Source organism: Parasteatoda tepidariorum, chromosome 6, assembly GCF_982258835.1.
Source record: "Parasteatoda tepidariorum strain Cologne lab strain chromosome 6, Ptep-v5.0, whole genome shotgun sequence".
Classification (NCBI taxonomy): domain Eukaryota; kingdom Metazoa; phylum Arthropoda; class Arachnida; order Araneae; family Theridiidae; genus Parasteatoda; species Parasteatoda tepidariorum.
The window spans coordinates 74680028-74694212 of NC_141760.1; the positions used below are offsets into that span (position 1 = coordinate 74680028).

Here is a 14185-nt window from a genome sequence, read left to right on the forward strand (position 1 = left end):
GAAGGAAGAAAATTTTTTATTTATAAATCACATGCACACGCAATTTCAGATATGAACACGTATATCTTATAAATTATAATTTAACGTACAGAGTTTATACCAATATACAAAGGTTAACATAAAAGTTAACACAGCATTATAAAATTATAAAGTATTATAAAACCAGAATACCATATTAAATATCCACATGCAAAGGGAAAAAAAACATTTTTTTAATATGTTTTCAAACATTGTAAAAAAAATAAACTTGAAAAGTAATTAATTTCACATTTTATTTTTATTACATTATATCACACACACAGTTTATTTAAAACACAAACATATAAAAAGTATACGTATCATACTGTAAATGTAACCTTTATTTTAAAAACTTTTCTTTGAAAACTTAAATTTCAAAACTCCTTATGACATTTTTTCAATCTTATATAACAGTTTCCTTACAGTTCCACCCCAATGAGCCTTTATAACAGTACTGAAAATGAAAAAAAAAATTATATGAGCTTTAAAATATTTTTGAATGATAATAAAAATTTTTTTTTTTCCTCTTGTAGAATCAATGATTGAAATTAAGATAAACAGATATGTCAAATTAAGGAAGAAATCAAAAGTTAAAATAATACTTCAAAATTCAACAATAAATGTCCTTCACTTTATTGTTAAATCAAAGCATTTCTGCAACAACTCATTGTGGGTCAATGGGTGGTGGAGGTCCCTTAATTTTGTGACCAACAGCATAATGGTTTCAGTGTGGTAAGCATTACACACAATTTTTGCCTTTCAATCCCATACAAGCTTTTAACCATCAATCAGCAACTGTGTGTGGGCTTGTCACCATCCTTCATAATTATACCTCAGTTTGTTTGATCACTCAGACATTGTTGTAAATTTCAGATAATACATATTAAGACAGATGGATTTTATCAAGAAGCTTAAAAAAATTATTATGTTTCATTAAAAATGTCATCCTAATGAATTTGTACAAATTAAAACAAATTGTAAAAATATTATGTGAAAGATTAACTAAAATACATAGTTATTTTACAGGTTAATTTTTTAAAACTGCAATACTGATCACAAAAATGATGATAAATTGAAATGGGGAATTGAAAACAGTTAACAATGCTGTTTTAAACAAGATAGTCACCAAAACCACTTGATGCTTGGTTTGTGATGAAATTTAATGCATAATAATCAGAATTGGTTATACTGAGCCAAACTTAATCACTATTACATACTCAAAAATAGGGAAAAATCACAATGCTATAAATAAAATCTGCCACTCTGTCAGAAGATATAAAGCTAGTGTAAAAATTTTTAGCATAATATTATGGAAAAAATTTTGTTCTGCATCACTTTGCGTTATACAATATTAACATGAATGATAATGTTATACAATCGTAACAAATTTGTAACTGTTAGTTAGAGAAGGCAAAATGATACAAATAATGCAAAAAAGTATATAAAATTCATATTTACAGTTAATAAAATTTAAAACAATTTAATTTATTATCATAGAAATAAACCTTAAGTTGTGATTAATATTTTAATCCAACTTAAGCCAGATTTTTAAAAAAAAATACAATAACAATAATGAAAATGTTAACATCGCTGATTTTATATATATATATATATATATATATATATATATATATATATATATATATATATATATATATATATATATATATATATATATATATATATATATATATATATATATATATATATATATATATGACATTAAGTAAATATCACAAATAGTGACAGTAAAGAATGTTAGACATGATTAAGGTCATAACTCTATTTTAATATAGCTAGCAAATAAAATAATTTTTAAAAAAAAGAGGTTATTCATTCACACAGTATTTTATTGAAATTAAAACTTAGATATAATAACATATAATAACAATTTTAAAAGTTTCTTATAATTGCTGAAAAATAAGCAAATACAATTTTGTGAGAGGAGTTACTTAAATGCCCCTTTTAGTTTAAAAATAAAAATAGATTTTATAGAAATAAAATAATAATTCATAGTAAATAAAATTAAAATTATAAGTATTACATTTTCTACATATTTGTAACATTTCTTGAATTACAGAATTTATATTTTTAGGCTACATTTTAGAGGCCTTTTGAGAAACTTTTCAAAGCTATTTTTCAATTTTTTAAGGCTATCTGAAGTCAAGACACTATACAAAATTCAGTTAAAAGAGTTGCACACTTTCTAAACTTAGATTTAATAATTTTATATATACTCAATATCTTATTAAGGATTCAGTTGTGATAAGTTAACACAAGGAATTTTCTAAGTAATATGAAAGAAAAATTCTCTTCATTAAATGAAAAATTTTGTTTTCATAATTATGTAATTTGTATTTAGGAGGGGTCATACATTAATGTTTTTCACTTATAGACCATATAACAAAGAATTTATTGTAAGAATGTAAAAGCACGTGAATTTCTTAATTTTATTTTAATATGTGAATTTTTATGGGGAAAATGGGCTTTTTCATTCACACCTTTTCAAAGTGTTTTAATTGGTGCCTTTTGATTTTATTTAATCTCTTTTCTTCATAAAAAAGTTTCAATTTTTTCTCTTACAATTGCACATTTAAAAGGTATAATATTTCATTGAGTAAAGTTTCACTTCTGTTTCCCATCCCCCAAACTTAAAGTCAGATACTTAAAGTAAATTTCCAACTAAGCACTAAACATGCTAATTATGTATTGTGAAAACTTTGGTTGCTAAATGTCTAATTTGTTAGAAATGTTTATTGCAGTTTTTAATATTTGTTCACATTTGTGAAAGTCATTAGAAAAGCGCTCCTCTAGTTTATTTTCTGTTATCGTCTGTTACAATTAATATTATCAGATTGAACATTAAAAACCCACATATTAAATCACATAGGAATGAATGATTGTATGATTCCTTATTTTTTCTGTACAAGTGAAACATTGTAAATTTTTGACTATAGATTCCAGAATTTTGAACCCAAATCAGCTTAAAAGTAAGAAAACTTGTATTGCACATCACATCACTACTGTTCCCATCTTGCTTTTATTTAATAGTTATGACATAAATAATTGTTTATTTTATCATTGATAAACCTTTTAATAATATATCTTAAAGGGAAAAAAACACATCATATGGTTCTAAAACATAAACTCAAAATATTATTTTTCCATGTCTTGTAACTTACATACCTGTCACTACTGTGCCATTAATTCTTTCATTTAATGATAGGGTGAAAACTGAGACTATTAGAGTGTTACAAGTTTATTTCCATGTCCTGTAACTTACATACCTGTCACTACTGTGCCATTAATTCTTTCTTTTAATGATAGGGTGACTATTAGAGTGTTACAAGTTTATTGTCACAAATAAATGATTTTTCTGATTTTTTTTTAAAAAGAAAATAATTTTAAAGAAAAATAAACTTTGAGAAGTCACATTTAAAAAAATTGGTAAATTATTTACTTAATACAAATAATCAAAACACTAAAATCAATGTATCAGAAATATCTGTAATTAGCATTGGTCACCAGTTTGGTTCTCATAAGGAACTTGTCATTTTGCTGTTCCTCACTCAGGCTTTTTTCTATTTTAACAAAGCAAAAATTAAGCACTTTTAAGGACTTTTTCTTGAAAAAATTAAGTACTTCTATGAAAAATTATGGACTTTAAAAACAGTATGATTGTTTATATATTATGATTGTTTATATTTGATATAGTGACAGTGCCAATTACATCTTTCTAAAAAATTCAATAAATAAAAGAAATAATAAAAAAAAACAATTTAATTATAATGTAAGCACTGATATAATCGTATTAATTAACAGAGGCTGCCAAAGAAGTACCATGCAATTTTTGCAAACCTGGGTTGGGTTTTTCAAAAAACGTTTCCAGATTGTTAAAAGTTAACATCATTCAGATTATAAAAATTAACGTATGAAACTAATCTGTACTCCATTTTTAATGATTTCATAGAAATTGAATTGTAAAATTAAGTGCAGAAATTAAGATTTGCAATTTTTTCATTTTATTAAAAAAAAAAAGAGTGAATAAAGAAATTTGACAAAAACATTGAAAAAATTGTTTCAACAAGTTTTTATATTTCGCTACTAGACAAGCAAATGTTCTATATTTACTTTTATGATCAACTTTAACGAAATTATTATTTCCAGCTAAACCTGTTATTAGGAATTAACTTTATATAATGTTACTAAACATTCTGGCAAAACACATGAACTAATTTTAAAGCAACCAAAAATTGAACAAAAATTAAAAACAGTATATTAAGTAGCAATGTTAACTGAATAAAATGATTATAAAAATCTAAGGACCTTTTAGTTGATTAGATTTAAATTTTTATGAAACAATTTGCCTATCCTTAAGAAATAAAAATAATAGTGTAACAATCTAAAACTTTAAAATAATTTTACAATGCAAGAAAACAAATTATAAATAGTTACCAAATATTTAACTCTCTTGTTAGTAGCAAATCATGCTTTATTTAGTACTCAGGAAAAAAATGTAAAGTTTTTTTGAAAAAAAAAATTGGTTTTCAACAAAACCCTAAAGTTTTTGATGAAAAACCTAGGTACACTGGGATTTTTCAAACCCTGTTTCATACAGATCTATTTAATTTTCAGCATAATCATGAATTCTAAAAATATTATGCTTTCTATAAATTTAGTTACTTATTACACATTGAAATATTATACAAAATTATTGAATTCTTCAAGATTTTAGGAAATAGTTTTCGTTATGGATTCTAGTTCAAAATTTTTTTCTGATACTTCTTTTCTTAACGTTTTACTTAATTCCTATAAGCAGACGTATTACCAGTAGAACTAAATTTCTTGAATTCTGTCAGTTTTGAAGGTTGTTTTGGGTTTTCTACTTAGGTACCTTAAAATTGCCCTCCCCCCTCCCAAAAAAGCACTATCTTTTCCATGTGCAGTATCCCATACTATTATTTTCTTTTAGAATGCTTTACTCTTCTCATAGAGTATCATTCTAGGCAAAAGCAGAATATATTAATGACAGAACCAATCATTAAAAGGACATTCTTTCTTCCCCTTGACTGCAGCCCCCCCCATTAATTTTTGTCTTTCTAAAATGCTTTACCCTCAATGCATGATCCAATTCTAAGTGATAAAAGAAGGACATTTTATTTTAAAAAATTGAACTGAAAAATTGTTCCAATCAACTATAGTGATGCTAAAAAATTAAGGACTTTTAAAAACCTAGTACCAAAATTAAATACTTTTAAGGTCCCTTATTTTCTAAAATAAAAATTAAACAGTTTTTAAGGACTTTTAAGGACCGTGGGAACCCAGTCACTATATGGTCTGGTGTTGTGGTAATATAATATTTCAAATTTAATTCAATAATTTATCGACCAAATTTTAAATAAACCTTTACTGGCCTTTATGGATTGTGTGCCCAGTCAGAACATTATGTCTAAGGCATATACACATTTTAGTTATATCATTTTATTTCAATTAGTCAATAATTTATAAACAAAAATTTCAAATAGACCTTAGTGGTTTTTAAGAAATGTGCATCAGATTTTTTACCATGCCCAAACTTTGAATTCATAGAATATAGCAAAGAGGATGTTTGCAGCTTTTAAAATCCAATTTTTAAAAAAAATTATAACTTATTTTTAAACAATTACAGCAAAAAGTATATAAATAATAACATCTTTCAAGTAGGTAACAAATCAAAGTAAAGATGAAAGATATTCATTATAAAATTTTAAGTTGAGCACAATAACAATAAGCAAATTAATAAAAACAGCTAAATATAATTCTTTGCTTAGAACTAACATGATATTATTTGCAATGAAATTGGAATAAAATCAAAATTATTTTTAAAAGAAATAAATATATATATATTTTTATTGTTCAGTTCTTGTAAAGTAAATCTTTTTAAATAAATTTTTATGTTATTCTCAATCATTTTTCTTCTTCTTTTGAGTAAAAGAATAGTTGTTATACATAATGTAAAGACTAACAGAATAAATTATAATGATTTTATTTCATTAGAAAACTGTAAATGTAATTTAAAAGTCACTTTAAAGCACTAGTTTTTATATATGGTTTAAAAAATTCTTTGATATAACAATAGTTGCTATAAACTTGGATAGTAAAAGAAGGAATTTAGTGTAACAAAAGAGAAAGATCTATGTAGATTATATATGAATGTGCTCAGGTATCTGAATTGTTTTCCATATGCTATAACAGAACAATGCATTTCCATGAACAAACAATTCAATTTACAACAAAGGAAACCCATAAAATTCTTTCTACTTATTTTAATACTAATGTAATGAAAGTTGCATCATGAGATGCTATGATATATGATAATCTCTGATAGCCAGGATTTATTATCCAGAAATAATGATGAGAAACAATAAGCCAGCTTTAATACTAGATCTGGTAGGAATATTTTATCCTCATTAAGAGTGAGACAAACACGAATTTCTTAAAAATATAAGTTTATGCAAAATTTGTTGCACGACCATGGTGAACACTTCAAATTAAATCTAGGACATGATATATGACACATTTGAAATAACGAATGTGATGCAAGTGTTCCATAAAAATTTTTTAAATTGTCTTTGCAAATAAATTGCTTTAAAATAAAAAGATAAATTTAATATTTAAGCGGTTTTTACTTTCATATGTCATTCCGGTATCATAACAGTTACTGCTCTTCCATTATCATTGGAGAGCAAAAAACTAAAAATTATGTTTGTTTATAGAACATAAACAATTAAATTCTGTGTCAAGACATTGAAACAAATGCCCATTGAACGGGAGTATGGGGCCATGCGTCCAAGACATAAAAAAAGAGATAAAATTAAGAGTGTAACAACTGCAGAGCAATCACCCCTTTAAACAAAGCATTTTAAATCCTACCAAACATTTTAATGCAAAAGGTTATTACCATATATTGCAAAAGCCATCGAAAATTATCAATGTGGATTAAAAAGAGAAAGATCAAGACCAGATCCACACAATCATACAAATCTGGGGAAAAAACAAAAGAAATTAATATTTATACATACCATAAATTTTTTGACTTTAAGACAGCATATGATGGCATAGAAAGAACAAAATTATATTGCGCACAACTTGATTTAGAAATATCCATGAAACTTGAGAAATCTTTCAAAGATGACTCTTAATAGAGTTAAATGCAAAGGAAAACTATGAAAGTAAAACCTATACAAATATCTATAAGAGTGAGATTCCATGTCATTGGAAAAAGTTATTAAAGACTCAGTATAACAGTTTAAATATTAGAATAATTGATTAAATATAGCAAACAAATGTTAATATGAATTAAGAAATCACTTTGAATTAAAACACTTAAGAATAAATTAACGACTTATCAATATAAAACTTCAGTAAACCAAATAATTATGTGTGAAAGCGCATTCTGGACCATGAACAAAACAAAGGAAAACAGGTTCTAAGAGAAAAGAAAATATTTGAATGAAAAATATTTGGTGCTGTCAAAAAATAATGTCTGGAGTATAATAACCAAATATTGTGAAAACTAAAAAGGTATATCAATTACGATGACTCGAACATATCTACAGATACAATGATTTAAACCCAAAGAAAAAAATGGCAAACAAGTAGACCAATCATGAGGTGGCTTGATATAGTTGAGAAAATGTCACATAAAATTGGGATCAACCATTGAAAAACTGTAACAGTAGATCATTCCCAATGAAAGAAACTTAAGGAGAGAGTCTTGGCCTGCAAGAGGCTGTAAAAATGCTGAAAAAGAAAGAACTGTTTTTTTTTATAGTCCTATTTTTAAAATGTTAAAAAAGGTTAGAAATAATAAATCAATAATTTTCCTTAGAAAAAATAATTAAAGTGAAATATGCAAATTTTTTCAACAGGTAAAATAAAATTTAGTTAATAAGTAATACAGTTAATCAAAATGAATATTATTTAAAATTATACAGATATTAATCTTTAAAAGGGTCCACTAATAAACATTTCAGCATGGTCAAAATTTATTTTGAAAGAATTTATCTAACAAATAATAAAAAATACAGAAGGGAACAGTGAAATTTTTTCTGGTCTGATTTAAGAAAAAAACTAGTTATTTTATCAAACAAATTTAAAGAGTGTGTCAAAGAGTATTTCACGAAAATCAAAATTAATTTTAACACAATATTTTCCATTTAAAAAAAAATTCATAATTCATATGTATTGCTAATAAATGTGAAACTTTCTCATGAATCAGTCATACTTTCCATTTCAGAAACAAAAGATTGAATATAACATTTTCAATACTATTTTTTGTATAAAAATAATAATGTTGATTAAAGGTTAAAAGAAATACAAAGAAACTTTTTCATTACTGACAACATATTTCCTTTAGCAGAAGAAAAAAAAAAATTACTTTTCACATAGCTGAAACAGCAAGTATGCAAAAATGATGATGGAGCAGCAGCTGTGGGTTCCACTCCTTACGTTTCTGTCACTAAATGAAAAGAAAACAATTAAGGACAGTGAAAAATACACAAAATTAGCATTCTATTTCTGATAACTATGAACTACAATTACTATGAACTAAAAACTACATAAAAAAATGCACGGAGACAATTTCTTAACAGAAAAAAATGGTTACAAGGAAAAAAAACTTTTGATAGAAAAGAAATTAGGTTAAAAGGTTTTTATATAACTTGTTGATATATTAAGCTATCTGTAGAAAAACTAACTAGTGAATTAACATTAAAATAATGAAATTTAAACCTCTTTCAGAAAAATTTCTGTTCTACATTTTATATATTATAGAGTAACAAGTATAGGAAAACTTTTATTACAATCATGATTTAGGTAAAAGTGTAAAAACAATAAAAACCTATAAGCAGAATCCTTAAAGTTTGTTTGTTTTGATTTTAGTGTTTCCCCCCTTAAACATGGTTTACATATTAAAAAGTATTAGTCAAGATAAGAGTTTTAAGTAGGGGTGCCCAACCTATGTCCTGCTGGCCACATGCGGCTCGTGGGAACTTCTAATCGCAGTAAAAATTTCTTTTATTAAATTATTTAATTTAAATTTATATTACTCTATAAAATATGTATTTTTTTCTTTTTGTTTTTGCACTTTCATTCTGCAAGCTTCCTTTTGGTTAGAATATATATCACGTCTCGCAATATTTATATATATATATATATATATATATATATATATATATATATATATATATATATATATATATATATATATATATATATATATATATATATATATATATATATATATATATATTATATATATGTATATATATATATATTAATAAATTAATTATTGTGAAAAATGGAAAAAGTTTTTTAAAAAAATATATCAGTGTTTCTAGTTTTAAATAAATTTAAATAATTAAAAGTATTTAATTTTCTGCTAATATGTTATTAAGTTTACTTGTGAAAATATCTAGTGCTTAGAACACTAATGTTTAGATAAAAATCATTGTGCACCCCTAGTTTTAAGAATAAAATAGAATCAAGTTTCTCTTAAAATACACAGTGAGGTAGCAGCTAAACGTTTTTAGAAACCTCGGTTATTAAGTTATAATTTTAAAGGAAAATTTTTTAATTTATTTATTATAGTTTGTTTTTATAAGCTACAATTCAAACGATCTACAATTTAATCCTTTTTATAAGGGACTATTCATTACAAATCATAGGTGCAGGAAAACGACGAATGAGAGTTAACCTAAAATATTTTGGAAATGTATGAAAATTAATACATTTGTAATACATTTAAAACATTTAATTGAAAAAATTATTCAAAATATTTATGCAAAAATATTTACGGTGCAAAGTAAAGGATAGATAAATGCATTAACATATTTAGAATATTTGGAAATTTTGGTTTTCTTGTTTCTTGGGGAAAACAATAAATATTCAACAGCTGTTACACATGTCTGAAAATTCCTGTGAATACAAAAAGCTCCTGATTGGTTTAAAGATTTTCAGGCCTTCTGCAAATATTTGCTCCAATTGTTTGTGTTCACTCTTCATTGGTATTATATTGCACTTCTACGACTACTTTTTGATTCAACTATATCACAAGTTTCAATATATTTATCAACTGATGCATAAACATCAAACCTGTAGTTTGAGGTGTTTTACTCAAACTGTAACATAATCCACTTTTTTCATTATTAGCATCACCATTCAAGAGATACTGTTCTGCTTCTCAAAACAAATTAATTTCAACATTATGGTTAAATGTTGGCAGAAATTTTGAACAATAAACGAAGGAATTTGCTAGTTTCAAAAATCATTTGAACGGGTACCTTACATATTATACGAATAGAATTTGTGATGGAACTGTTAAAACAATACAATATATGTGAGGAAAGGAAAGATGCAGAAATGATGGATCTAGGTTTGACTATATTTAATAACAACTTAATTGATAACCATATTTGCCCATGCAATGAATGAATTGTAAACTTAAAACATTAATATATATCAACAATAATCTATAATTTGATTTATTATGGGCTAAATAGTGTTATATTCATATTATATTACAGTAAAATATACTTTTAAGAAAAGTTACGCAACTATTAACCCTGTAAAAGCTTATTATTGAATATCACTAGAAAAAAATTATGTATAAATAGTATATTATACACATTACATAATTTCATTAATCGTGTATAAATATTATGCCAGTATAAGAAGAAATTAGGAATAATGAACAAATATAAATATTTTGTTACATTACGTAGAAATATCATAAAAAACTACAACAGCTACTTTTCATGTTTTGAATTTGAATAATGAGGACAATAATATTAGGAATATGATCCATACTCAAATAAGGAAAAATTAATTAATGAGCTTCATATTAAAAAATAAATAATTTACAGCTAAATTTTTGCCAATATAATAGGAATACTAATTTCCATTATGAAACAATATTATAAAATTCCAATCATAATTACAGAAACTTTAAACATTTAAAAATGTTATTTTGTATTAATTTTTAATAGTTGTTTCATTTTAGTACACTTAACATATTAATTTAAAACCAGGTTAGATCTTCATGAAAATAGTCAATCAATGTAAATAAAATCTCAATAAAATAGAAAGAATTATAAACAAAAGAAGAAAATTATAAACAAAAGAAGAAAATTATAAGCAAAAGAAGAAAATTATAAACAAAAGAAGAAAATTATAAACAAAAAAAAGCTTAAAAAACTCTCTTTTTTTTCATTTTGAAACAGATTATTAGCAGAGCAAGACTATTTTAATAACAAAATAAAATATCATTTGCAAATTACATAGAAATGATAAATATAAAATTACAAAAGATAATTAAAAGAAAACTAATATATTGGTAAAAAACTCGTATTTACAATAAAATATCCTTTTATATTTTTAGTTTAAGATAAATCACAATACAAGGCAAAACAATATTAAACATTTTCCCTATTTTAAACAAATATATATAAAAATTTACTTCTGCTCTACCAACTTGAACATCAGAGAATGCTTGGAGTATAAAAAGGAGAGTCAATTTTATGGCATCAGAAATAGTATTATTAAGAGGAGCAGCTCAAAACTGAAATCGAAAAATTTTAAGTGTTAAACATACTTTTAAATGATGCATGAATGATTACTTTCTAAAAAATGTACAAAACTGTACAATGTACAAGAAAGAAAGCTTATGTAAGGAGCATAAATATTTCTTGATTGTGCAAATTTTTTTTAATTGAAATATCATCTTAAAGTAAAAATGAATAGAAAGAATGGCAAGAAAATTACAAGCCATATTATTTAAAAAAATAAAAATACCTTCATTTGAAAAGCCTTGACACAGACTTAGATCTTTATTGACTAAGCGTACATAACTCAACAAATCTACTTGTTATTATTTTTTTAGGATAATGATCTGTGTTAACCTTGAATTTAAATGTTACAAAACACTATAATTAGGCAAGAGTCAAAACTTACTTTTTTACATATATTGCCAGTGCTTTAATATAGTTAAAACATAATTCTTGTAACAGATTCTATATTATATGGTAAGATTGAAAGTCTACAAATTTTTTTAGCATTTCATGATTAATGAAAAATGGAAGAGATTTAAGTTGCCTTATTAAAGTAAAATAATTTTAAATACACTTTTTATTCATTATCTGCAATAAATAAGTACACCTATGTGTTTCAAGTTGTTACTATACCTTTTTATAAGTCTTGAAAGTTATGTTTCATATCATCAATGGTTATTTCAATTGATTGTAAAAAGGAAAGTTCAAACTATGAAAATAAATAGTTACCCAAATTTTTTTTCAAAAAACTAATTAACAAAAACACTTTTCAGGAGAAATATTGATTGGACCCTAACTTCCCACCCCTTGAGTACAGCCATAAAGAACGTTAACTCAGACAACCAGTTCAGGAGCACATTTAATAGTTATCCAATATAACTGCTAGAAATTTCATGCAGAACAATTTATTGCACACTAGTAATTCATATAAAAAAAATTCATTGTCTACTTCCTAAATTTTACAAAAATTGTGAAAACAGAGTTTATCAGTGCCTCTTTTTAATATTAATATATCTTTTGGTATAAGAGTTATAATCAATTTCATAGAAAAATGTACTGCTTATTGAATTGTGGAACATGCTTAAAAATTCAATAATCAGGATTACATGTAAAGAGCAGGGTAATAACAGAAAATTAAAAGAAATAGCAACGCTCTTTCTATTTTAAGGTAAGAAGTAGCTAATTGAGCAAGCAAAATTAAAGTTTCCAATAATATGTACACTTTTGTTACGAATAATTGGGCAATTGAATCAAAGAATCGATATAAACAACTTTATATACTAATTTGTTAATATCAAAAATAAAAACTATATTTTTATACATTAAATAGAGTTACTACTGAAACTGTCAATACATTTTATTACAGTTCAACTCGAATATATGATATTATTAAAAAAAAATTTGCACTTGCATATGGATGGTGTTTTCTACACTAGGGTGCGCTGCAAACTCGGGACTGCCTAAATTTCCGGGTTACTGTTTCAGTTGTATTTTAAAGCCATTTAGCATTATTGTGTTTTGAGATTCTTGCAAACAATGCATTTGAATACTTATTACTTATGTTTACAATGCTAACAATACTTGTGTTTACAATACTAAAAGTGGTAACACTAACGTAAGATGGTGCACAGCTTGCAACACGAACAAACAGTAATAAACAAATGGAAAGAGGCCAAATCAAGACTGCCAAAAAAGCGAGTTATTCAAAATCTAGCAGCCATGTCACATTTTTTAATAATAAATAACAAAATAACTAAAACAAATTTTCACTCCAAACTCCCCAGAATTACATAATAACATTAATATCTTATGAAATACGGCAGATTTGAGCTCAGAAATTATCTAGTTTATTTCTTTTATTGAAAACAATATTATCCGTTTGAAAACATCGCCTATCAGAATAACATGTAGTAAGTAGCTGCAAACTTTTTAACTAGAGTAGGTGCCGAGCTCGAGATTGTTTACATTTCTATTGAAAACACCATCCATTAGAAAGAAGATAAAGATTTTTAAAGATTAAAATATTTTTTTCAAATCTGTATTATTTAAATAATGGTATGTTTTTTTAAATTAATAACATGACTTAAACATAAACAACAGAAAGATTGCTAAAATTCAGGCAATAGCACTATTTCGACTAGCTTCACGAGACAGAATCCTCAGAAAAACTGCTCCAATCGTTATGAGCTCACGCTTGCGCAGCGAAGATGTCATGTGTAATAAATTTGATTTGTAATAATTAAACATAATTTTTTAAACCTTTAAGGTAATAAGTAATACATTTTTTCATGTCTGTAAAAGGTGACTAAAACCATAAAATAAAGAACTTCGTCGCAACTTAAAAAAAAAAAAAAAATGATTGAATGTAATGATATAAAATTAGCTTTTCATACTCAAGTATTTGTTTACTCCCATTTCTGCCTTTTTTGAAATTAGTTACTAAGCACTTCTTTCATGTTTTCATCTAACTCTCTATAAAATTTGAATTTCAAAAAACTAAAATAGACTTTGCAAACAAGTAAGCTACAAGCGTGAAAAAATTCTTCCACGCAAGTGTTATTTTCTTCCGTTTCACCTGG

At 25.1% G+C, this 14185-nt stretch overlaps 1 protein-coding gene and 1 long non-coding RNA gene across 6 annotated transcripts in view; one reads left to right on the plus strand and one right to left on the minus strand.

Annotated features, from left to right (window-relative positions):
• Window positions 1-14063, minus strand: LOC147808128 (uncharacterized). 5 transcript variants are annotated; one of them, XR_015434737.1, is made up of 4 exons: window positions 14000-14063; window positions 11516-11617; window positions 8438-8518; window positions 1-472 (listed from the first exon to the last, which is right to left on the minus strand). It is a non-coding gene; the product is annotated as an uncharacterized LOC147808128 (long non-coding RNA). The 5 variants fall into 5 exon arrangements; XR_015434736.1 differs by having other exon boundaries at window positions 13887-14010; XR_015434735.1 differs by lacking the exon at window positions 14000-14063 and adding an exon at window positions 13866-13999.
• LOC107454306 (uncharacterized) overlaps window positions 14056-14185 on the plus strand; it is a 34419-nt gene continuing 34289 nt past the window's right edge. The window contains exon 1 of the mRNA XM_087166054.1: window positions 14056-14184. The gene's annotated coding sequence lies outside the window, so the exon portion shown is untranslated. The remainder of the gene's footprint in view (window position 14185) is intronic.